Below are 27,928 nucleotides of genomic sequence, written 5' to 3'. Positions count from 1 at the left end.
CTAGCACCCCCTGACGGCTGTGACGCGACCCACTACCAGCGTTGGCGGTGGCGGCGGCTGCTGCGGGGGCGGCCGCGCCACTCGAGACAAATGAGGCGACAAATTGCACGCGCACCATTACCCAGCGCTCGCCGCACTTGCCGCTCGGCGCGTGTGCCCCACTGCCAGAGCGGAGCGCGCTTTCCAGTCGGGGCCGGCGCGCTGTCCGCCTCCCCCCTCCTCACTGCCTCTCCGCGGCGTTGCCTCGCAGCTAAATCATAACTGTAGCGGCGTATGTGTCTCTGGTGCCACACCCTCAAAGGACGGCGATAAACGTGTTCCAGTAAACAAAATTAGGCACTCGAGGGTGAAATCTAATCCCGCAACTTCAATAATTAATGAGTGGGAATTATAGCTATGTACGTTTCTGCGGCCAGAACCAATTGACATTAAATTCCACTTGATATGGTGAAAGGTCTCTGTGCACTGCATCGCCATAAAAGTACTTAAGTTACCTAATTGTTCAAATGAAGCCCACAATTAGATTTACATGGAATATATTTTATGCTCTTAGATTTCCATTCTTCTCATTGTCGTGTGAGTGACAGTGCATGTGAATGTATTTTTCGTGTTTCCATTGGTAGCCATTAGTACGGTACTTGCTGTCTGCTGTGGTCAGTCTGGCCAACTTTGGGTGTTCAGACAAAGCAAAGAGGTTTGTGCCTCCTAATTCCTCTTTATTGACACTGGAGTTTCGTAGTTCTTGGGATTGCTTAAGCACTTGATGCTGGGCAGCCAGTGAGTGTGGTCGGTAGCTTCGGTAGCTTAAGACTGAGCTTAGACTGAAATGTCAGGCTAGCTGAAGTAGTACAATTCCCCTTTTATTACAGCGAAAGAATTTAGGCGCTTTAGGCTGGATCCACGCTGCTGGTACGTCCCTGGTTCGAATCGTGCCTCGGTCATGGATATGTGTGATGTCCTTAGGTTAGTTAGGTTTAAGTAGTTATATGTCTAGGTAACTGACGACCTCCGATGTTAAGTCCCATAGTGCTCAGAGCCATTTTTTTTTCAGCGATAGGTTCATTATATGATCCACAGTTCACGCAGGATAGCCCATGGTGCAACTTACAAATCTTAATTAGTATCTTCGGGTACTTCCTTTGTGCTACCACAACTTCTCGTGCGCAAAAGCTTCCCGTCTAGTGATGCTGGCATTACGTTACAGCAGACTTTCGTAAGTGTGTAGGAGTGCATGGTTACATACTAGTGTGAATGTTTTCGTTTATTATTGCAGTTTGAATTATTGGATAAATTTACCTTTACGCTTGGCACCACATGGCGCGAACTTGCCTTCTGTGTTGTTCAGAGGTACTCAGTCGTGTTAACTTGCGTGAACTAAGGTTGTGTTGAATGTTCTGTGCAATTAATGGATTTTAGTGTATTTTACTGCGTGAAATTTCGTATGGTTAACGTGCTTGCTTTGTTAGTCTGAACTAGGTGCTTGGACGAGGCACCTGAGACCTCAACTCTCTGTGTCCATAGAGGGATAAATTTCCTGCAGTTCATTTTATCGCTCTTTGCTTGTCGCGCATGTAATCTAACAGTTTTGTGAAAATATTTAGGCACTAGGTGAACGTGATACCTTTTTTTTTATCTAGTATCCACGTGGTCTCTCTCCCCCCCCCCCCCCCCCCACCTTGCATCGGTTTTATTTATGTGAGACCATTTTAACAACTGCATATGTAGAAAGATTACTACATCGGAAGGCACGAATCTCTGTCCCTGACTGTTTGCTGAAGGCGTAATGTGTCTTGACCTCTGTTCTTTAGTATGGATGTTCCCTAAGTAGGTGCATTTATCCTATCCTCTCCCCAGAATTTTCACATATCTTCTCCTTCATGTGGTCCGTCACCATTCAACCATTTGGAACAGTGTTAAATGTAACTCAGGCAAGGGCAAGCATTATTACAATGTGGTTATTGTATAGTGTTTAACTTCTGTCCTTACTTAAAGTAAATTGTGTTTATACTTGACTAGTGCCCATCAACGCAGCCACTCCTTCCGAAATCGATCTTACTTCATCCAACCTGCAGTTACCAAAGTGCAGTATTCTTGCGGGACCAAATTTTGAATTTTAATTAGATTTTAAAGAACTATATTTTAATTTAACTAACTGCTTTCATTCAGTATGATCACGCTTTCGAGTAAACTAATTTCAGTGTTCATTTAATGAGAGTGCAGACATCTTAATGGTTACTGAGCAACAAGTTAACAATTCCTTTAATTAATTGTAATTAATTTATGTCCGCAGCTTCTGGTCTTGCGGTAGCGTTGTTGCTTCCCGCCCATGGGGACTCGGGTTCGATTCCCGGTGGGGTCAGAGATTTTTCCTGCCTCGAAATGACTGGGTGTTGTTGTGTCGTCTCCATCATCGTCATTCATCCCCATTACGGTCGGAGGACGGCAGTGGCAAACCACCTGCGCTAGGACCTTGCCTAGTCGGCGGTGCGAGTCTCATGCATCGTCCCCTACCCTCCTCGGAGTATGGGACCTCATTCTCATCAATTAATTTATTCCCAACTTCGTAGGGTGGCGACCCTAAATAATTTACTATAAAAGGAAATATCAGAGCGCTTATTTGCTTTAGCATTCGGTAGTCCAGTAGGTTTAAAAAGCCACGCTTACCGTTTCACTACAACCTTTTAATGGTACTGTGTCTTATCATTGAAAAAAGTTATTACTCAAGAAGTTAGCATTTCAACCACGTTTGTTTTGTGTCTACTTTTGTATTTTTACTATGCAGCCACTCATACCTGGTCAAGTTACTTTAAGGCGACGACCGCCTATGTTTGACGTCATCATGCTGTAACCATTCAACACGTTAGATGACCCAGTAGCAGTGGTAGTTTATAAAACGAGTCGGGGGACTGCGGAAAATAGTTCAGTCGTTGTCGTCATACGAAAGCGGAGCTTTTTTCTTTCGGGCCCAGGTTGGAAGCACTTCCAGAACCGATAAGTTTTGAGAGGGAACTAATGGTTCCGCCTCATTAATGTTCCCACTGTATCCTGTGACAGTGATTTTATGTGACGCATTAGCGAGTCTTCTGAGTGTAGTATGGTGCAGTGTGCCTCCAGGAAGGGGATGGACGCCCCGGCGTTCCTTTATTTAATCACTTGATTATGTACAGCCTTATTATGTTGCTATAAATTTCTGAACGAGTGTTTGTTTTGGTTACGGTGTCGTCTGCAGAACTGTTGTAGGACAGAGACGCATGCTTTACTTGGATTTCGGTGCCAAGCTAACGCTTGTGGGAAACTGACGAAGAAGCACTTGCAGCTGTAGAGTCTTCAAGGGTTAGTAGGCTCCACCTCCCACTCCCCCTCAAGGAAGAGCAGTGTAACCCTTAGGGGCGTTCCGCCATTTTCCGACATTCGGTTCCTGGTCTGGCTAGAGCGTTGACGGAAGCCGTGATGGGTTCCGTCATGCATTTTTCTTAAGTTGAGAGGCTGAGTTCTTTTTCAGCGGAATTATAGGGTTATGTGGCGACCACCTTCTGTAGCAATTTTGAGGATAAATTAAATAGTTGGAAGTTAGATATTTTGATGAGAGGCAGGAGCACAAAGAATCAAGTATTACAACGTCACTCTTGATGTACCTTCAGCACGTTTGGTTTCGTTTAAATTCTTCCGCCAGTTATCTTGCCTTTAATGACTAACGTAAATTAGTTTACCAGATATTTTCTTTATAGCATATGCCTCACCCAGTGTATTCAACACAACCATGTGGTCACCACTGTACAACAAAAGATAGTACAAAATACAGTACGACTTCTGGTTAGGCATTTTGCGTGCGAATTGTGTGAGATAATTAAGTAAACTAGTGTCTGAAATTCTTAGAACATTTTTTTTTATTTCTAGTATCCTGGTGATTGTCTCCACAGTGGCACGTCAGCAGTTCTTGAATGAGACTTGGCTACCTGCATCGTAAATTAGGTTCAGATAGGAAATGCGTCTGAAGTTTCATTTTCTAATAAAATAGAGAACGATCAACATGAATGATTAAATGTAAGAGCCGTTTATTTTCGACTCCCCTTGTAGAGTTGGGTGCACGAATCAATGAACAAAAGACGTGTTTGTGGTAATTCAGTCTAAGATTTGCATGTGTCTTCTGTCCGCCCCGATAGCTGAGTGGTCAGAGTTACGGATTGGCGAACTACGTGTCCGTGTTAGATCCCCGGCTGGGTCGCGGATTTTCTCCGCTCAGGGACTGGGTGTTGTGTTGTCTTCATCATTATTTCACCCCCATCCGGGGCGCAGGTCGCCCAATGTGGCGTCGAATGTAATAAGACCTGCACCAAGGCGGCCGGACCTGCCCCGTAAGGGGCCTCCCGACCATTGATGCCAAACGTTCATTTCCATTTTCATGTGTCTTGTGCGACGTTTTGATACGTTCGAAGAAACATCGACTACGGTGAATTCAGTGTACCGCTTTGACTTCCAACGTGACATTGCCTGCAAAGTAATTGCAAAATAATCGTTCTTCTTCAAATTCGTATTAGGACAAACATGTGTGAGTAAAGAATTTTGTAGTATGCAATAAATTTTATATGTGTTTGGTTTAGGAATATTTTTGTCTCCTTAGCCATGAGTCCCTCATTATGGTATTTCCTCGCTCGTTAGTATAAAACTCAAATAGTGCCAGTAACTAAGCTCAGTTGCCATTTGTTTCAAAGCATTTCCAGTGGAATGAGAATAGTTCAAAATGGCACTGAGCACTATGGGACTCAACTGCTGAGGTCATTAGTCCCCTAGAACTTAGAACTAGTTGAACCTAACTAACCTAAGGACATCACAAACATCCATGCCCGACTCAGGATTCGAACCTGCGACCGTAGCGGTCTTGCGGTTCCAGACTGCAGCGCATTTAGCCGCACGGCCACTTCGGCCGGCTAGAACAAGAATGACTGACGAGCATGATGATCATGTGAAAGTAGTAGAAAGAACAGTAGCAACATAATATCCCTTCCATGTTCCCGTTCATATTTTAAATTATGAGACCGCTACGTTGAGACAGACGCCATCAGCGCGAAAGAGGCAATAAATAATTTTCTGTTTCTAAATGAGTCACGGCTTGCATGCCACAAGAAATTGCATATTCAGCTAAGAATCTGTGGTTTCGTAGTTTAATAATTTCAGTATCAAAATCACTCTCGATAGGAATCTTGATTTGTTAATCGAATTGATTAATTACAATGTCACTAAATAATTTTGGTAAAGCCAATGAAAGCTAGATCGTGTTTTACTATAAGTTATATATGGTGGCTGCAATGTCGCACCTTACAAGAACTCATCACATACTTTGCCGTGATCTACAAACACAATTAGGTATGATGTGATAGGTTGTACATTGTATATATGAATATAAAGGAGACTCACATTGCCACGTAGCCTTGTAAATAATTGTTAACGCTTATTGCATGAAAGGTGACGGAGTGTCTTTATTATCAGAATGGCGAAATGAATGAAGCCTATACTAGTAGAGGTTGGAACGCCAGTGGAGATGAAACGACAGGCAGAACTAAAGCTCTGGGTGGATGGCCCGCACAGATGCTGGTACTGCTTAGACACAGGAAGTATCTAGATGCACGTCGTGACACCTGAGAGTGAAGACACAATACAGGGGCGACCGGCCTCTATCGACCGCTATTGTAGTAGGGACGGAGCGATTACCAGATAATACTTCCGAACGCTGAAAATCATGGACGCAGGTGACAGGAACGAAGAAGCGGCACCTCGGAAACCACGCAGGCCGGGTTATTTCCAAGGATTTTTATTCAGAAGCGTACCATTGTGCGAGTATACGTTTTTCCTCGCAAACTTTCCGCGCTGTACGACAAAAGACTAAAATATGGTTGGTCGGCGTTCGGAAGAATCTGTAGAGAGGGAGAATATTCCGTGGTTTCGGGGATATGATTCTTTTTCGGAATTACGATGGTGGGGAGCCAAACCTTGCTGGGAAGCCAGCGCTGGAGAGACAAAGTCTTCCGTGGGGGGCGTCAGTGTGTGACGATCGCTCGATATCAGCTTTTGTTGGTACAGACGGACTTGCTGTCTTTGCTCTCAGTAGCATTTATAGTTAGAACAGTTAGGATTTGTACTGTTGCGAACCTATACGATTCTGGACTTCACCGCCGGGGTCCGCTGCTCGTGGTCTCGCGGTAGCGTCCTCGCTTCCCGAGCACGGGGTTCCGGGTTCGATTCCCGGCGGGGTTAGGGATTTTCTCTGCCTCGTGATGACTGGGTGTTGTGTGTTGTCCTTAGGTTAGTTGGGTTTAAGTAGTTCTAAGTTCTAGGGGACTGATGACCATAGCTGTTAAGTCCCATAGTGCTCAGAGCCAATTGAACCATTTTGAGCCTCCGGGTTGGAAGTCGTCGTTGACTACGCAGCGTTCAGTAATTGAGAGCACTTCCTCTGCCTATACTTACGTTGAGACGTTATCTGAACTCCGTCCTTGTGGTTGGGAGTTCGCCTTTCTCGTCTGTAGAACACAGAGTGGAGGCGACTGTATTATATTAGTCAGAGGACCGCCTTCTGCCGTCCTAGTGTCTGAAAGAGTTTTTATTTATGTGGCTGGAGTTCTTCCATCGTCGCAGAGGGGTACGAGAACCATCTCTTCGACGCACCGGACGCAGTACATACGTTGATATCGCAAACTGCTTCTGCTTATTTGGGCAATAAAAGCTAAACAGCTGTGATCACGTTAGTTTATATCCAGTGAGATTCCACACCACCGTAGATCATCTTTGAAAGTAGTGCCTTCTAGTGTTTGGAAGGTAGATGATGTCAGTCATTTCGCGTTATTGATATTAGACCGCGCAGTCATAATAAGGGGCAGATGTGGACACCTGATTAGTAATTTTACTTAGGAAATGTAAACTTTGTGATGTAAATGTTTTTTTTTAATCTACAATAAATACATAGCCAGGAACAACGTGTATCATTTAGTAGTATTAGTTGCCTTCATCATTCATTTATGTTTAGATTGTAATTTATAGAATTAAGAGATCCTAAGGTCTGCTTCAAGGTGTAGTCAGACCTTCAAATCTTCATTTCAGCGTTTATTATTTTCCTTCGCGCACATTCATTTTACACCCGCCTGGAGCAGCAACTTGGAGTTAAAAACTGCTAACTTCCTTGGTTACCAGAGCCATCCCATGCGTTATCGGTTGAGCATAGATTAATAGTTTGTATTTAACTTAATAGTCAAATAATAATCTTGGGGCAACTACTTTTTATGACATTTGAAGCATTAGCTCAAGGAGGGTAACAAATGTATGTCCTCATTGGAAAGCAAGTGCTTACAGTCTGGCAATGATATCCCTATGAGTTTGACTCAAAGACTTAAAGTACAGACGGGCGTAACCAAATGCAAAGAAGAAAATGAGAACAGAACGGTAATCGTTCAGTTTGATAACTGTTCAATTATAGGTGAAACGTCTGTAAGTACACACCCTGACAGAATCGTCGAAAGGATAGAAGCCGGAGAAGGGAGCATCAAGGTATGAGAAACGTTTTTGTTGCACTCCCTGAGTGTTCTCGTTATTCTGGAAGGTACAGTAGATCAACACAAGTATTCACCTATCGTTAGGGACGATGTCCACATCAACATGCAATTCGTATTTCCCCGGTACATTAACATCTACCAGCATTTAATGCAACGTGTTACACAACTCTCAGTGTATGTGCATGGACTAAAGAGCACCAGGATGCGTTTAACATACTCCCCTGTCCACCAGCCACCCCGGTTTTAAACTATCTATTTCCACCTCGACCGAGAACCCAAGCGCAACTGGGAACGGCACTGGAATCGATATGGTTCTACATCCCTGTTGGCACCTTCCAGAATCTTATTTTCTACCTTCCCACAAGCCTCGCAGTGGTCCGCGCTGCAAAAGGTTGTTCTTCAGGATACTGACAGGTGGTCCATTAATGTGAAGGGACCGCGCACTTTGTCACGATCACTGAGCATGACACGTCGTCATAATGATAAACAAAAGTTTGTGTGATTTGTCTTAAGAGGTGGAAGGAGTGGGAACCTTTTTCTAATTCTGGGGCGTCCAAGAAATCTACTCACGAGCCGTGCCCTGGTACAAGAGCCATAGTTCTCGGCATGGCTGCTTTTCCCCCATCGCCACGACACGTTGTATGAGCTTGAGGAGGGGAAAGAGGGGGAAACAGCAAACGCGCAACATTTCAGTGGGAATGAAATCACACAGCATACGAGTTTGTTATATATTTCACGTTTTCCAACAACACAGGTCACAAACGAAATATTTTTTCAGTATTGTTGCGATATTTTGGTGCACTGATGACATAACGTAATTATTATCTGGTACAAACTGTCGGCATATAGGCAGACGCAGGCAGTTTCGCAGACTTTCGCAGATAGTTTGCCACATGACTGTAACTTATTGACTGACATAATCGGAAAAAGATCTTTTACACACGTATGTTGACCGAAATATTGGAGCACTTCTGCTACCTTATTATGGAGACTTGGAAATTCTCCCTGAGGAAAATGATGAAATCATTGTCACGATGAACACTTCACGCCCGCCAGGGAGCATACACAATTTGACACTGTCATTTGCACCTTCTACAGTGCGATTTTCTTTTTAAGTGTTTCCCAATCAAATAAGAAATAAGTTGTTTCCCAACTTGCAAAGTTTTTACTGTGGGCAGTGTGCGCTCAAGTCAAATGCGAGGTCGGCAAACCATTCTGGAAGTCCTAATTTTCGTTCCTGCACTCCTTTTACCATCACAAATTCCACAACAGTGGAATTTAAACCGAAAGATTTTTTAAATTTATGACGTTAATTTATGTGCATTAAGAATTCATGATTAAATATAACTGACATTCGACAGCAAAAACAAAGCAGTAAAGCTAGAAAAAGGCAACTGTAACTGTGTTTACAACCTGACGCAGTACAATACCCTGAAGACTGAATCAGTGAGTGGAATTATTTGCGTACAACTTTGATTTGTGATGGTAGGCGGGCGAGAAATGATAATGGAGATCGATATTTCCCAGGTTTAAGCGAGTCGTTACCATATTGTATTTATAAGTCGTTAATACAATATGTATTGTTAATACAATATGTATTGTATTTATAAGTCGTTAATAGGAGGAACAAGACTTCTGGCCAGGTGACTACAGGGTTATAAACACAAAATCAAATAGGGGTAATGCAGGAGTAGGTTTAATACTGAATAGGAAAATAGGAATGCGGGTAAGCTACTACAAACAGCATTGTGAACGCATTATTGTGGCCAAGATAGATACGAAGCCCACACCTACTACAGTAGTACAAGTTTATATGCCAACTAGCTCTGCAGATGACGAAGAAATTGAAGAAATGTATGATGAAATAAAAGAAATTATTCAGATAGTGAAGGGAGATGAAAATTTAATAGTCATGGGTGACTGGAATTCGAGTGTAGGAAAAGGGAGAGAAGGAAACGTAGTAGGTGAATATGGATTGGGGCTAAGAAATGAAAGAGGAAGCCGCCTCGTAGAATTTTGCACAGAGCACAACTTAATCATAGCTAACACTTGGTTTAAGAATCATGAAAGAAGGCTGTATACATGGAATAATCCCTAAGATACTAAACGGTATCAGATAGATTATATAATGGTAAGACAGAGATTTAGGAGCCAGGTTTTAAATTGTAAGACATTTCCAGGGTCGGATGTGGACTCTGACCACAATCTATTGGTTATGAACTGTAGATTAAAACTGAAGAAACTGCAAAAAGGTGGGAATTTAAGGAGATGGGGCCTGGATAAACTGAAAGAACCAGAAGTTGTACAGAGTTTCAGGGAGAGCATAAGGGAACAATTGACAGGAATGGGGGAAAGAAATACAGTAGAAGAAGAATGGGTAGTTTGAGGGATGAAGTAGTGAAGGCAGCAAAGGATCAAGTAGGTAAAAAGACGAGGGCTAGTAGAAATCCTTGGGTAACAGAAGAAATATTGAATTTAATTGATGAAAGGAGAAAATATAAAAATGCAGTAAACGAAGCAGCAACAAGGAATACAAACGTCTTAAAAATGAGATCGACAGGAAGTGCAAAATGGCTAAGCAGGGGTGGCTAGAGCACAAATGTAAGGATGTAGAGGCTTATCTCACTAGGGGTAAGATAGATACTGCCTACAGGAAAATTAAAGAGACCTTTGGAGATAAGGGAACCACTTGTATGAACATCAAGAGCTCAGATGGAAACCCAGTTCTAAGCAAAGAAGGGAAAGCAGAGAGGTGGAAGGAGTATATAGAGGGTCTTGAGGACAATATTATGGAAATGGAAGAGGATGTAGATGAAGATGAAATGGGAGATATGATACTGCGTGAAGAGTTTGACAGAGCACTGAAAGACCTGAGTCAAAACAAGGCCTCCGGAATAGACAACATTCCATTGGAACTACTGACGGCCTTGGGAGAGCCAGTCCTGACTAAACTCTACCATCTGGTGAGCAAGATGTATGAAACAGGCGAAATACCCTCAGACTTCAAGAAGAATGTAATAATTCCGATCCCAAAGAAAGCAGGTGTTGACAGATGTGAAAATTACCGAACAATCAGTTTAATAAGCCACAGCTGCAAAATACTAACACGAATTCTTTACAGACGAATGGAAAGACTAGTAGAAGCCGTCCTCGGGGAAGATCAGTTCGGATTCCGTAGAAATACTGGAACACGTGAGGCAATACTGACCTTACGACTTACCTTAGAAGAAAGATTAAGGAAAGGCAAACCTACGTTTCTAGCATTCGTAAACTTAGAGAAAGCTTTAGACAATGTTGACTGGAATACTCTCTTTCAAATTCTGAAGGTGGCAGGGGTAAAATACAGGGAACGAAAGGCTATCTACAATTTGTACAGAAACCAGATGGCAGTTATAAGAGTTGAGGGACATGAAAGGGAAGCAACGGTTGGGAAGGGAGCGAGACAGTGTTTTAGCCTATCCCCGAAGTTATTCAATCTTTATATTGAGCAAGCAGTGAAAGAAACGAAAGAAAAATTCGGTGTAGCTATTAAAATCCATGGAGAAGAAATAAAAACTTTGAGGTTTGCCGATGACACTGTAATTCTGTCAGAGACAGCAAAGGACTTGGAAGAGCAGTTGAATGGAATGGACAGTGTCTTGAAAGGAGAATATAAGATGAACATCAACAAAAGCAAAACGAGGATAATGGAATGCAGTCGAATTAAGTCGGGTGATGCTGAGGGAATTAGATTAGGAAATGAGACACTTAATGTAGTAAAGGAGTTTTGCTATTTGGGGAGCAAAATAACTGATGATGGTCGAAGTAGAGAGGATATAAAATGTATACTGGCAATGGCAAGGAAAGCGTTTCTGAAGAAGAGATATTTGTTAACATCGAGTATAGATTTGTCAGGAAGTCGTTCCTGAAAGTATTTGTATGGAGTGTAGCCATGTATGGAAGTGAAACATGGACGATAAATAGTTTGGACAAGAAGAGAATAGAAGCTTTCGAAATGTGGTGCTACAGAAGAATTCTGAAGATTAGATGGGTAGTTCACATAACTAATGAGGAAGTATTGAATAGGATTGGGGAGAAGAGAAGTTTGTGGCACAACTTGACCAGAAGAAGGGATCGGTTGGTAGGACATGTTCTGAGACATCAAGGGATCATCAATTTAGTATTGGAGGGCAGCGTGGAGGGTAAAAATCGTAGAGGGAGACCAAGAGATGAATATACTAAGCAGATTCAGAAGGATGTAGGTTGCAGTAGGTACTGGGAGATGAAGCAGCTTGCTCAGGATAGAGTAGCATGGAGAGCTGCATCAAACCAGTCTCAGGACTGAAGACCACAACAACAACAACAACAACAACAACAAGTCGTTAATTATGTCTAATATTACAATCAAGTGCTAGTTGGAGTTTAATCACTTTCACATGCAGGGATACACCTGAAACGTGAAGTTGTCTCTTAGAAGACGCCACTGGCTGACAATCTCATATCCCAGAGTAGAATTGCTACAAAGCAAGCAGTTAGGTTGGTCGTGCGAAAGGCTACAATTTCAGTGTGTCACTGTCGTCTTTGAGAGCAGAGATTTCAAATAGCATCCAAGGCGAGCAGTAGTACTCACTAGCTTACTTTTTGCACCTCATTTAAGACAACAACATGATTCTACCTTGCAGACACAGTAAGCCTCTAGGCCACATACTGCTGCAATAAGAAGCATTTTGTAGAATAATGATGAGTGCTGCTGGTGCTTCAGAAATGCAGGGAACGCTGGCTGTATTCCGTGAGCATTCCACTCAAGGACCACACTGCTCGTTAGTTGCTTTTACTTCGTTAACCAACTAACTGCGTACACAGCATTGCCCAGGTATGTATTTATTCTAATCTTCTATTAGCCCATTTTCTCCTTCCACGTCTCTGTGTTCATCTCCACCAGCCTGTTTCTATAACCACCTCCTTCTCCCCCCTCCCACCACAGTCTCTGTCTGTCTCCTCCATCCACTCTCTCTGTCCGTATCCCTCTTAGTCCCGTATCAATCAATCTTCTCTGCTCTCCTCTGTACATCTGCTCCATCCTACTCTGTTCATTTCCTCCTCCAACCTCTAATTCCATCTCCTCCCCCCCCCCCCACCTTTCCCACATTCCTCCTTCACCGCCCTTCTGTCAATCATGAGCTCTCCCCTTTCTTCCTGTCCATCTCCTCCTTCCACTCTCCTTGTCCATCACATACCCCTTCCTTTGTGTGTCCGCCTCCTCCATTCCCTTCTCTATGTCTGCCTCGTCCTTTTTCTTTCTGTGCTCACTTCCTTCTGTTCATGTTCTCCTCCACCTTCTCTCTCCCTATTACTTCCTCCCCCTGCCTCTGTTCATGTCCTCTTCCTTACTTTCTCTGTCCATCTAGTCATCTCCTCTCTTTATGTCCATAGTCGCCTTCCTTGTATCTGTCCATCTCCTCCTCCTGCTATTTGTTCTTATCTCTCCTCCCCCATTGCTGTCTGTCCATCTCCTCGTCCTCCCTCTACTCACCACGATATCCCATTCACCACAGTAAGACGCCTGGTGGTTCCTATCCCTATAGAAGTTCTGTACAGATTGTAGCTAATATGTGAACCAAATTCGACTGAAATCGTTCCAGTGGTTTAGGACGAGCTTTTTACCTGTTACTTTCTGGCATGCACACATGTCAAACATCTTTCACACATATGCAACAAACATTATGCGTTTTTGTACACGTATTTCACCTGTACGTCTAGCGAATTTCGCCCAGAAGCTTCAATTTCTTGCAGCTGAATATTTATGACTTCGTATCTCTATTTGAACACATACACTCCTGGAAATGGAAAAAAGAACACATTGACACCGGTGTGTCAGACCCACCATACTTGCTCCGGACACTGCGAGAGGGCTGTACAAGCAATGATCACACGCACGGCACAGCGGACACACCAGGAACCGCGGTGTTGGCCGTCGAATGGCGCTAGCTGCGCAGCATTTGTGCACCGCCGCCGTCAGTGTCAGCCAGTTTGCCGTGGAATACGGAGCTCCATCGCAGTCTTTAACACTGGTAGCATGCCGCGACAGCGTGGACGTGAACCGTATGTGCAGTTGACGGACTTTGAGCGAGGGCGTATAGTGGGCATGCGGGAGGCCGGGTGGACGTACCGCCGAATTGCTCAACACGTGGGGCGTGAGGTCTCCACAGTACATCGATGTTGTTGCCAGTGGTCGGCGGAAGGTGCACGTGCCCATCGACCTGGGACCGGACTGCAACGACGCACGGATGCACGCCAAGACCGTAGGATCCTACGCAGTGCCGTAGGGGACCGCACCGCCACTTCCCAGCAAATTAGGGACACTGTTGCTCCTGGGGTATCGGCGAGGACCATTCGCAACCGTCTACATGAAGCTGGGCTACGGTCCCGCACACCGTTAGGCCGTCTTCCGCTCACGCCCCAACATCGTGCAGCCCGCCTCCAGTGGTGTCGCGACAGGCGTATATGGAGGGACGAATGGAGACGTGTCGTCTTCAGCGATGAGACTCACTTCTGCCTTGTTGCCAATGATGGTCATATGCGTGTTTGGCGCCGTGCAGGTGAGCGCCACAATCAGGACTGCATACGACCGAGGCACACAGGGCCAACACCCGGCATCATGGTGTGGGGAGCGATCTCCTACACTGGCCGTACACCACTGGTGATCGTCGAGGGGACACTGAATAGTGCACGGTACATCCAAACCGTCATCGAACCCATCGTTCTACCATTCCTAGACCGGCAAGGGAACTTGCTGTTCCAACAGGACAATGCACGTCCGCATTTATCCCGTGCCACCCAACGTGCTCTAGAAGGTGTAAGTCAACTACCCTGGCCAGCAAGATCTCCGGATCTGTCCCCCATTGAACATGTTTGGGACTGGATGAAGCGTCGTCTCACGCGGTCTGCACGTCCAGCACGAACGCTGGTCCAGCTGAGGCGCCAGGTGGAAATGGCATGGCAAGCCGTTCCACAGGACTACATCCAGCATCTCTACGATCGTCTCCATGGGAGAATAGCAGCCTGCATTGCTGCGAAAGGTGGATATACACTGTACTAGTGCCGACATTGTGCATGCTCTGTTGCCTGTGTCTACGTGCCTGTGGTTCTGTCAGTGTGATCATGTGATGTATCTGACCCCAGGACTGTGTCAATAAAGTTTCCCCTTCCTGGGACAATGAAATCACGGTGTTTTTATTTCAATTTCCAGGAGTGTATTTTACCTGTATGTCTAGCTAATTTCGCGCAGCAGTTTTATTTTCACGCAGTTGAATGCTTGTGACGTGCTGTTGAAATATATAATTTTGCACGCACATCATGTGGCTCATGTTCCAACTCCCTGCGGAATGTGTTGTGAATGAAGTTAGTAATAAAGAAATAATAAATTGAAATATCATGCATGCGGCAGTTACTCATGCATGTCAGTGTTTATGACGTTATATTTTCTGAACAGTATATCATACAATGACATTTTCGTAGATACACTCCTGGAAATTGAAATAAGAACACCGTGAATTCATTGTCCCAGGAAGGGGAAACTTTATTGACACATTCCTGGGGTCAGATACATCACATGATCACACTGACAGAACCACAGGCACATAGACACAGGCAACAGAGCATGCACAATGTCGGCACTAGTACAGTGTATATCCACCTTTCGCAGCAATGCAGGCTGCTATTCTCCCATGGAGACGATCGTAGAGATGCTGGATGTAGTCCTGTGGAACGGCTTGCCATGCCATTTCCACCTGGCGCCTCAGTTGGACCAGCGTTCGTGCTGGACGTGCAGACCGCGTGAGACGACGCTTCATCCAGTCCCAAACATGCTCAATGGGGGACAGATCCGGAGATCTTGCTGGCCAGGGTAGTTGACTTACACCTTCTAGAGCACGTTGGGTGGCACGGTATACATGCGGACGTGCATTGTCCTGTTGGAACAGCAAGTTCCCTTGCCGGTCTAGGAATGGTAGAATGATGGGTTCGACGACGGTTTGGATGTACCGTGCACTATTCAGTGTCCCCTCGACGATCACCAGTGGTGTACGGCCAGTGTAGGAGATCGCTCCCCACACCATGATGCCGGGTGTTGGCCCTGTGTGCCTCGGTCGTATGCAGTCCTGATTGTGGCGCTCACCTGCACGGCGCCAAACACGCATACGACCATCATTGGCACCAAGGCAGAAGCGACTCTCATCGCTGAAGACGACACGTCTCCATTCGTCCCTCCATTCACGCCTGTCGCGACACCACTGGAGGCGGGCTGCACGATGTTGGGGCGTGAGCGGAAGACGGCCTAACGGTGTGCGGGACCGTAGCCCAGCTTCATGGAGACGGTTGCGAATGGTCCTCGCCGATACCCCAGGAGCGACAGTGTCCCTAATTTGCTGGGAAGTGGCGGTGCGGTCCCCTACGGCACTGCGTAGGATCCTACGGTCTTGGCGTGCATCCGTGCGTCGCTGCGGTCCGGTCCCAGGTCGACGGGCACGTGTACCTTCCGCCGACCACTGGCGACAACAACGATGTACTGTGGAGACCTCACGCCGCACGTGTTGAGCAATTCGGCGGTACGTCCACCCGGCCTCCCGCATGCCCACTATACGCCCTCGCTCAAAGTCCGTCAACTGCACATACGGTTCACGTCCACGCTGTCGCGGCATGCTACCAGTGTTAAAGACTGCGATGGAGCTCCGTATGCCACGCAAACTGGCTGACACTGACGGCGGCGGTGCACAAATGCTGCGCAGCTAGCGCCATTCGACGGCCAACACCGCGGTTCCTGGTGTGTCCGCTGTGCCGTGCGTGTGATCATTGCTTGTACAGCCCTCTCGCAGTGTCCGGAGCAAGTATGGTGGGTCTGACACACCGGTGTCAATGTGTTCTTTTTTCCATTTCCAGGAGTGTATATTCAGAGGCTTACGTGGATACTGTCTACAAAACATGTTGCAAATAGATTTAACAGTAAAGAAATAATAAATTGAAACGTCTCGCACGATGCGATAGTGTTTTACGCATTCATTTTTTATGACGGGGTAGCTCCTGAGCGAAGTGTCGCACAATGACGTCATTTTTAATACATTCAGTGGTGTGTATGAATATTGCGTAAAAAACGTGTCCCGAATACAGTTACTAGTCAAATTGTAATAAATTTAAACGCCGTGCTTCATGTATTAGTTTTACTGCAAGAACAGCGAAACTGTAGAACCGACAAACTTTTTTCCTTTCGTCATTTTGTCTCGGTCGTCAGCGAGAAAAGTTTCGTAAAGATTTGAAATTATGTGTGAACCTCGTTGGAAGTCTCTGTGTGCTCTCTTTCTCAAATACTGACTACCACATGGGTATTCTCGCGTTGGGGTCAACACAGCTTTTTCGCCTTCAGATCCATCTATTTGATAGATGGGTGGTTCTTATCTCCATAGTGATTCTTTCTAGACAGTAAATGATATGTGTACCAAGTTTCGCTGAATCACCCCAGTGGTGTAGAAGGAGACATGGAACATACGTATGTTGTAAGGAGTGTGTCATAACTCTCCACTTAATTGAAAACAATATAGGCGACTTAACGCTATACTTTGCATTGTGTAAGACTGGAAATAAATAAGCACTCAAATATGGATAGTAACAATCTGAAGGTGAAACATGCGAGCTCAATTCTGAGCATTGTGAGGTCTGTTGCGAGAGTGGAATTAGTAGTGTCGGTCGAGAGCTCGGAGAAAGAAGAAGTGTTACGTTGCCCTCATGTCGGTGATGGCAGATCTTACCACACTCTAGGCCTGATTTCATTTATATAGTCAGGAGAGATTTAGATGGCTTATCTACGCTTAAAGATGGAATTCAAGGTAAAATTCACAAGCATAGCGCAAATGCAATTGCAGGGCTAGGCTCGTGGTTGTTAGTCCGAGTTTGCAATAATCCCATGTTTTGCTTGTCAATGAAAGAAGCCTCCTTATCCTCCAAATAATAATAATTATTCTCCACATCTAAATAATATGCTGTTGTTATTAAATATTAATTTAACTTTGAGACTGAAATAATTTGTTAATTTGGCACTCAACCATTGTGAGGCGTTTTTCCTTTATTAATAATTGTCTTTGATGATTCCCGATGTTTTTAAATAGACTTAATTTATGAAATCCCTTCTTACAAGTTGTTTAGGAGTTAACAAGATAGCAGCAAATTCCTTTTTATTAAAAACGTAGTGCCAAAACAGAGAAACAGGCACCCATAACAAGTCATGTACTGTAATCCAGTAAATTTCGTCGCACAAGCCAGATTCTGCATCACTTGAAAATTCTTATTCAAAAACTCATTCAGATAGCTTAGGTATTCATTGTTACAGGTTCATTTATTCCCGTAGTTTCTCATATTCAAATACACAGTCAGACTGTTGGGGGCTTAAACGACATTGAAACTGACACTTATACAACACGCATGCAGTGTTATGCGGGATAGATTTCGATTACTGGTGGCTCAATTTGCTTATCGAGTCCATTTTCACTGACCAACATAGGCGCATTTCTTGTAGCTACATTACATATTGATTGCATATACGTTGCAATAAACACACATGTGTATCTCCATATTTATAATTTGTGCAGGTATTTTAATTGCAGTTCGAAAATGTAATTGGAATCGTGTATTGGAGCCATCTGCCTACCGCTTAAGTAACTCTGGAATGTTTACTGTCACCGTAGCATCAACTGTCACAATGCCTCTCTTGTTTGTTTCGTCTGTTGTATTCGACACTGTTTACTGCGTGTGATTTTTCCCTGTTGAGCGAACCATGACTATCAATCCAGTAATCGATATACATTGTACTTTTTATAAAATACTTTTCCACTCATTTCATTGAGGACGATCAGTTGTTTGAGCTTCTTGTACCTGTACCTTATGATTTAGTTCTAATTCTCTGTACCTGTCTATGATGCTTCTTTACATCGCTCTGTAATCTTCACATCTGACTTCGAATTTTCGTAGCAGCTTGAACGTAGTTTAGAGATTAAGGTAGGGGCAAAGTTTAGTTATGCCTGCAAGTAAGACGTGAAGATGATGCTTGGATCACGGTCAGGATAGAAAGTTGTAAGTTGCGTCCTAATATTAGCAGCATCAGACGGTGCTGGGGGACTACTGGCTGATAGCAGAAGAAGGAACTTTACTTAGCGCCATTCACACAGAACGTGGCACATCTCGATGTAGATAGCCTCTTTTGCAGCCGGTTTTCAGCTCACAGAACCGAAGACTTGCTCTTAGGACCTGAACTGCCGCCTGCGGGCGAGTTGTTGTAGACCTACTGAATTACAGAATATTTCCCACGAATCACTCTCCCCTGGCTGTGCAAGTCGTTGTTCCTATGAAGATAGCAAATTACGGAAATTGATGAGCTGGTGCCACCAAAGAAGTGGCTTCAGCTTGAGTTTTGGAGCTTTCTATTGCCTTCACTATACACTTCGAACAGTTCTTGAGAATTTTTCGATTTCTGTGTTAAGTCGTGAATGTCATATGACAAAATAGCTGCAATAATAAAACTGTGTTTTCAGTTTGTGGTCAACGCTATTTCGAAACACATGACAGTGAGGGGTCGAGAGGGGGATGGAGTGGTGCCTACAATGGTGAGGCTACTACAGAGTAAACTGGGTTCTTGCAAAATGTAGACCTTTCAACGATTTTTCAATGTCTCCCTCGAGCTTGACAGGATAAACTGTAGCGTCATGCTTCGCAATGTTGTTCACATTCATAACTGAGTAAACTTTGAAGATAAGTTGGAGTCCAATGTCTAAAAAAGAGCTGCTAGGTTACAAACTGTAGATCAGCCACAGGGGATATTTTTGCAATATTAAACCGAGCACTTCCTAAGCATTTCTAATGAACCCTAATGTGAGCATTCTCAACTCTAAGTCACATAGTTGTACCGTTCCAATAAGAATATTTGTAATATTTTCTTTTCACTTCGCACTGAAATAACTTGAGTGGAATGTGTCAGTTACACATCTACATCTACAGCTACATACATACTCCACAATCCACCGTACGGTGCGTGGCGGAGGGTACCTCGTACCTTAACTAGCATCTTCTCTCCCTGTTCTACTCCGAAACGGAACGACGGAAAAATGACTACCTATATGCCTCTGTACGAGCCCTAATCTCTCTTACATTATCTTTGTGGTCTTTCCGCGAAATATAAGTTGGCGGCAGTAAAATTGTACTGCAGTCAGCCTCAAATGCTGGTTCTCTAAATATCTTCAGGAGCGATTCACTAAAAGAACGCCTCCTTTCCTCTAGTGACTCCCACCCGAGTTCTTGAAGCATTTCCGTAACACTCGCCTGATGATCAAACCTACCAGTAACAAATCTAGCAGCCCCCCTCTGAATTGCTTCTAAGTCCTCCCTCAATCCGACCTAATAGGGATCCCAAACGCTCGAGCAGTACTCAAGAATAGGTCGTATTAGTGTTGTATAAGCGGGCTCCTTTACAGATGAATCACATCTTCCCAAAATTCTACCAATGAACCGAAGACGAATATCCGCCTTCCCCACAACTGCCATTACATGCTTGTCCCACTTCATACTGCTCTGTACTGTTACGCCCCAATATTTAATCGACGTGACTGTGTCAAGCGCTACTCTACTAATGGAGTATTCAAATATTACGGGATTCTTTTTCCTATTCATCTGCATTAATTTACATTTATCTATATTTTGAGTTAGCTGCCATTCTCTACACCAATCACAAATCCTGTCCAAGTCATCTTGTATCCTCCTACAGACACATGTTTGTACAGCAAATAAGATGCCTAATATTAATGAGGTTTTTATGAGTGCTTATCTACTGAATCTCTTCTCCTGCGATTGAAAGTGTGAAAATCTCTCTTATAAACATATCAAAAAATGTTTTGCATACCTCGATTTCGAGAGTTCCGGAATCTGTACAGACTACTGGAACGCTTATCTACTGAATTTCTTCTCCTACGTTTGAAAGTGTGAAAATCTCTCTTACAAACATATCAAAAAAAGTTTTGCATACCTCGATTTCGAGAGTTCCGGAAACTGTACAGACAACTGGAATAGAGACCAACATAAACGTCATTTTCGCCTTTTTATTGCTCATGAAAACCACACATTGCATGTAGTACCTCTAATACCCAGTAGCACGACCTCTTGCATTGATGTATGCCTGTATTCGTCATGGCATACTATCCACCAGTTTATCAAGGCACTGTTGATCCAGATTGTCCCACTCCTCAACAGCGATTCGGCGTTCATCCGTCAGAGTGGTTGGTGGATCTCGTTGTCGATAAACAGCACTTTTCAATCAATCCCAGGCATGTTCGATTGTGTTTAAGTCTGGAGTACACGCTGGCCACTCTAATCGAGCGATGTCGTTATCTTGAAGGAGGCCATTCACAAGATGTGGACGATGGGGGCGCGAGTTATCGTCCATGAAGACGAATGCCTCGCCAATATGCTGCCGATATGATTGCACTATCGGTTGGAGGATGGCATTCACGTATCGAACAGCCGTTACAGCGCCTTTCATGATCCCCAGCGGTGTATTTTGGCCCCACACAACGCCACCCCAAAACATCAGGGAACCTCCAGCTTGCTGCACTCGCTGGACAGTGTGTCTAAGCCTGACCGGGATGCCTCCAAACACGTCTCCGACGATTTTCTGGTTGAAGGCATATGAGACACTCATCGGTGAAGAGAACGTGACTCCAATCCTGAGAGGTTCGTTCGGCATGTTGTTGGGCCCATATATACGACGCTGAACGGCGTCGTGGTTGCAAAGATGCACCTCATCATGGATGTCGAGATTGAAGTTGCGCACCATGCAGCCTATTGCGCACAGTTTGAGTCGTAACACTATCTCATGTGGCTGCACGAAAGCATTATTCAACAAGGTGGCATTGCTGTCAGGGAACCTCCGAGCCATAATCCGTAGGTAGTGGTCATCCATTGCAGTAGTAGCACTTGGGCGTCCTGAGCGAGGTATATCATCGACAGTTCCTTTCTCTCTGTATCTCCTCCACGTCCGAACAACATCGCTTTGTTTCCTCCGAGACGTCTGGACACTTGCCTAGTTGGAAGCCATTCCTGGCACACAATGCGGATGCGATCGAACAACAGTATTGACCGTCTAGGCATGGTTGAACTACAGACAACATAAGCCTTGTATCTCCTTCCTAGTGGAAGGACTGGAACTGATATACTGTCGCTCCCCCCCCCCCCCCCTCCGTCTAATAGGCTCTGCTCATGCATGGTTGTTTACATCTTTGGGCGGGTTTAGTGACACCTCTGAATAGTCAAAGGGACTGTGTCTGTGGTAAAATATCCACAGTCAGCGTCTATCTCCAGGAGTTCTGGAAACGTGGTGATGCAAAACTTTTTTTTAAGTGTGAATAAACTACACATTTCATGAAACTTCCTGGCAGATTAAAACTGTGTGCCGGACCGAGACTCTAACTCGGGACCTTTGCCTTTCGCGGGCAAGTGCTCTAGCGACTTTTTATTTTAATTGTTCTCATTTTGTTCGATTTTGTTCGTTGCATTTCTTCGGTGCGGATGTCCCAGGACACCCGTTCAAGTTCAGTGTTGAGCCGTTGACTCAGTTTTTTATTACAGAGGGTAGCTAACTCTCTGACCGAACACGCTGAGCTACCGTGCCGGCATCCGACTGAGCTACCCAAGCCCGACTCACTCCCCGTCCTCACAGGTGGCAGAAGTAAAGCTGTGAGGACGGGGCGTGTGTCGTGCTTGGGTAGCTGAGTCGGTAGAGCACTTGCCCGCGAAAGGCAAAGGTCCCGAGTTCGAGTCTCGGCCCGGCCTACAGTTTTAATCTGCCAGGAAGTTTCATATCAGCGCACACTCCGCTGCAGAGTGAAAATCTCATTCTGTACACATTTCATATCAGCTTCATCCTTTGTCAACTTCATCAGATAATAAAATATGGAACAGACCCACAGCGCCATCCTCCTTTGCAGTTCCACAATAACACTCTCTCCATAAATGTCGTCACTCTTTCTCCATCGTCAGACACGCAGAGGAAACCTTTACTATACTTTGGACGAAAGTTAATGGGCAGTGCCCAGAAATAGTAAAGCTGTTGATCAAAAATACATACACAAACTGGGTGTGAAGGACGCAGCCACGACGGCGAGCCGCTCACTTTTTCCGATTCAACTCTATCTGAAGCTAGTGGCGGCTATTCATTTGTCGCGCTACACAAGTGCTGCAGTGAGTAGACGACGAAGCTGTGTGCCTCTCTTGTGAAGGGATCCAGGAGATGCCATTTAAAGTCAATCGCTTAATGTCTCTGGATGCTCTACCTGCCATCTCCTCCTTTCCTCTCTCTCTCTCTCTCTCTCTCTCTCTCTCTCTCTCTCTATCTCCCCTCTTTCTCTCTCTCTCTGCCAATATGCTTCTAACCGCTCCGCCCGTCTGTCCATCTACAAGAAACACGCAAGAACGAGGACAAATGGGAACTAATGCACGAACACACAGATCAAATCTGCAGAATTTAACACACTACCTATAAAGATGTAACACCATATCGACATCGAGTTGACGTCAGCACAACGGAATCCTCTAACACTAACACCAACAACGAGACAAATGAACACTAACATGAATGTAATATGTACACGACACTACACAATGAAACAGAAATACACAGACAAATTGGAATAGAAATCCGTTAAATTATTAAGTAGGATTGTTCGCGCCCGGCAGTTGTACCCAGCGCCACATAAAATATGCTATTGACTACATTAACATAGAAAAATTGTAATATAAGTCTTCAAGTAATCAACACATAAGAAATATAAAAACATTAACGAAGCTTAGATATTACTAGAGTTACGGTAGAGATGAATCGCTTCGTGGTATCCAAGACGTGAGCTACCTCATATAGCAACATAAGACAGGGACACGCTGGCCAGGGACGTAGGGCTAGGCGTCACATTTCGAGACCACCTTCCTGAGTAGCGTCGGTGAGAAGACAGATGTCTACAACACTAATATTTCAAATCTTCTTTTTGTATCTTCTCCAGTATTATAATTTTCCGTTTCGAAAGTCAAGAAGTAATCACGGCTGTACCTCAGATAAGGACAACACACCTCCACGTGACGCGGCATAGGAAACCGTGCACGCGCCCTCAGCTGCATAGGCAAATTGCGTTGCGCGGTGGGGGCTGTGGCTATCGACTAAGTTGACGAGTGGATCACTACGGCCTGCACAAAATCTATCAGTTGTTTAAATCTGTAGTTGTTTAAATGTTTTTTTTTTTGGTCATCAGTCTACTGACCTTTTCATCTCAGAGTAGCACTTGCAACCTACGTCCTCAATTATTTGCTTGATGTATTCCAATCTCTGTCTTCCTCTACAGTTTTTGCCCTCTACAGCTCCCTCTAGTACCATGGAAGTCATTCCCTCATGTCTTAGCAGAAGTCCTATCATCCTTCCCCTTCTCCTTATCAGTGTTTTCCACATATTATTTCCTCTCCGATTCTGCGTAGAACCTCCTCATTCCTTACCTTATCAGTCCACCTAATTTTCAACATTCGTCTATAGCACCACATCTCAAATGCTTCGATTCTCTTCTCTTCCGGTTTTCCCACAGTCCATGTTTCACTACCATACAATGCTGTACTCCAGACGTACATCCTCAGAAATTTCTTCCTCAAATTAAGGCCGGTATTTGGTATTAGTAGACTTCTCTTGGCCAGAAATGTCTTTTTCCGACAGCGAGTCTGCTTTTGATGTCCTCCTTGCTCCGTCCGTCACTGGTTATTTTACTGCCTAGGTAGCAGAATTCCTTAACTTCATTGACTTCGTGACCATCAATCCTGATGTCAAGTTTCTCGCTGTTCTCATTTTTACTACTTCTCATTGCCTTCGTCTTTCTTCGATTTACTCTCAAACCATACTGTGTACTCATTAGACTGTTCATTCCGTTCAGCAGATCATTTAATTCTTCTTCACTTTCACCCTGGATAGCAATGTCATCAGCGAATCGTATCATTGATATACTTCCACCTTGTATTTTAATTCCACTCCTGAATCTTTATTTTATTTCCATCATTGCTTCCTCGATGTACAGACTGAAGAGTAGGGGCGAAAGGCTACAGCCTTATCTTACACCCTTCTTAATACGAGCACTTCTTGATCGTCCGCTCTTATTATTCCCTCTTGGTTGTTGTACATATTGTATATGACCCGTCTCTCCCTACAGCTTACCCCTACTTTTTTCAGAATCTCGAACAGCTTGCACCATTTTATATTGTCGAACGCTTTTTCCAGGTCGAAATGTAGCAGTGAAAATAGTAAAATAAAGGAGAAATATTACTGCCCGTCCATCTGCTCCTTACTCCTCTGCTCGTCTCTTCCTCCTCCGCTCTCAGTCCATCTCCTCTTCTTTGCTTTCTTTGTCCGTCTGCTCCTCTCTTTGCGGCCCATCTACACATTTCCTCCACCCCCTTTACTTCCTCCCCAATCCCTCTAGATCATCTCCTCCTTCCCCTCTCTCTGTTCATCTCATCCTATCTCTATGCGTCTGTTCCTACCTCCTCTCTTTGTATACTCCACTTTCCTTTCTCTGCCCACCTCCCAGTCCACTTTCTCGACTTCAATTTCTCTGTCCATTTGATCCACCCTCTCTCTGCCCATCTCCCCCTCTTTCCTTTCTTTATCTATGTCCTCCCACTCCTACCTCTTTCCATCTCCTCCTCTTCCCTTTCTGCCCAATTGCCCCCTCCCCCTATCTCGGTCTCTCTTATCGTCCCCATTCGTTATCAACTGTACACCAATTGGAAGTTCCTGGTTCTTATGGCCACACTGTATCTTACCAGGTGGTAACTACTGTGTCACTTATATTTCATACATATTTGACATATTTCAGACGAATGTACATACAATTCATGCACCTTTGAGCACCCCAGCTGCTGGACGAGAGTGTAAGCACTAGCAACGTAGACGTCCAGCTGTGCAGCGAGGTGTTTGACTGTGTTCCGTCTATAATCTCGAATGAGAATGTTTGCATGTTCCAACACTGCAGGCCTTAGACCTAGGTATGGCCACCCTGACACGGTAGAACGGACAAGTTTACGCGACCTTGCTACGATGATGATAGACGCTCCGCCCAAATACTTGCCGTCTTTTTGTTCACTACCACATCTCCATAGATAATATGCAAGCGTCTATGAATTTCTGTAATGCCCTGGTTTTCCGCCAAAAGAATTCTATGGCAGTTGTCGGCGTGGTGCGTATCTCAGTTCAAGACGTCATTTATAGCCTTCATACAGCGCCGCCACCTATCGGAACTTCATCAAACTATGGAGACTGAAGCAGGAAATTGCCACGATGTCCCATAATGAATTCCCCGTTTTTTATAAACGAAAACGGCAGGGAGTAGGATGTGTGGCATCACATATTGAATGCTCTTGTATTTTACGGAGCTTTCATCCGGAATTAACTCATGTGTGGCTGCAGTTTTCCAGTATCACTGTTGTAATTCACTGTGCTGCAACGTACAGGACGACAATTATTTAACACATGAAAAAAAATTAAATTTGTTACAAACTGCGGCGGGTACACACTTTATTCAACATGTATTCGAATTTAGGTTACGACATGTTCGATATGCCTCCCATCCTTGGCGACGATGTGGCACAGACGAATAACGAAATTGTGCATGATCCTCTGAAGTGTCGGAAATGGATGCTATCGATGACCTCCTGAATGGCTGCTTTCAGCTCAGCAATGGTTTTGGGGTTATTGGAAGTTGGAAATTTGTGGTAAGGACTATGGGACCGAACTGCTGGGGTCATCGGTCCCTAGGCTTACGCACTACTTAATCCAACTTAACGTAACTTACACTAAGGACAGCATACACATCCATGCCCGAGGGAGGACTCGAGCCTCCAACGGGGGAAGCCACGCGAACCGTGACAAGGCGCCAAGACCGTACGTCTATTCCTCGCGGCTTGGGGCTTTTGCAGTACACCTTGTCTTTAATACAGCCTTACAAAAAGGAGTCGCATGTGTTCAGTTCCGGAGAATTTGGCGGCCAATTGAGTCCATGCTAGTGGCCCCTGGGTACTACAGAGTCAGAATGGGGTCCCCAAAGCGCTCCTCCAGGCCATCAAACACTCTCCTTCTTCGATGGATCGATCTCCATCGTCTTGTCGAAATCGGGATTACTCTGGATTATATGGACGAAATCATCTTCCAAAACAGTTACGTACTATTTAGTAGCCACCGTACCACCAAAGAATATCGCACCGATTATTCCGTGACTGTGCACTGCACACCACACAGTCATACATTGCGAGTGAAGAGAGTTTTCGTTCGCAATGCGTATTCTCAATCCATCTAATGTGCCTATTTTGCTTTTTGATCAATCCATCCAATGGACCCCGTCTCTAAACCAAACCATACTAATTCCCATTATGCCCGCAGCCTGCCGTACAGTTTGAACGTCCTAACGCAAACCGTTCAGAAGTTATGACGATTTGATTTCATGTTGTTGTTGTTGTGGTCTTCAGTCCTGAGACTGGTTTGATGGAGCTCACCGTGCTACTCTATCCTGTGCAAGCGTCTTCATCTCCCAGTACCTACCGCAACCTACATCCTTCTGAATCTGCTTAGTGTATTCATCTCTTGGTCTCCCTCTACGATTTATACCCTCCACGCTGCCCTCCAATACTAAATTGATGATCCCTTGATGCCTCAGAACATGCCCTACCAACCGATCCCTTCTTCTTGTCAAGTTGTGCCACAAACTTCTCTTCTCCCCAATCCTATTCAATACTTCCTCATTAGTTATGTGATCTACCCATCCAATCTTCAGCATTCTTCTGTAGCACCACATTTCAAAAGCTCCTATTCTCTTCTTCTCCAAACTATTTATCGTCCATGTTTCACTTCCATACATGGCTACACTCCATACAAATACTTTCAGAAATGACTTCCTCACACTTAAATCTATACTCGATGTTAACAAATTTATTTTTTTCAGAACGCTTTCCTTGCCATTGTCAGTCTACATTTTATATCCTCTCTACTTCGACCATCATCAGTTGTTTTCTCCCCAAATAGCAAAACTCGTTTCCTAATTTAAGTGACTCATTTCCTAATCTAATTCCCTCAGCATCACCCAACATAATTCCACTACATTCCATTATTCTCGTTTTGCTTTTGTTGATGTTCATCTCATATCCTCCTTAAAAGACACTATTCATTCCGGTCAACTGCTCTTCCAAGTCCTTTGCTGTCTCTGACAGAATTACAATGTCATCGGCGAACCTGAAAGTTTTTATTTCTTCTCCATGGATTTTAATACCTACTCCAAATTTTTCTTTTGTTTCCTTCA

The sequence above is a fragment of the Schistocerca cancellata genome, chromosome 8 (genome assembly GCF_023864275.1).
Source record: "Schistocerca cancellata isolate TAMUIC-IGC-003103 chromosome 8, iqSchCanc2.1, whole genome shotgun sequence".
Lineage (NCBI taxonomy): Eukaryota > Metazoa > Arthropoda > Insecta > Orthoptera > Acrididae > Schistocerca > Schistocerca cancellata.
The sequence above is the reverse complement of the archived record's forward strand: the minus strand, read 5'-3'. Positions refer to the sequence as shown.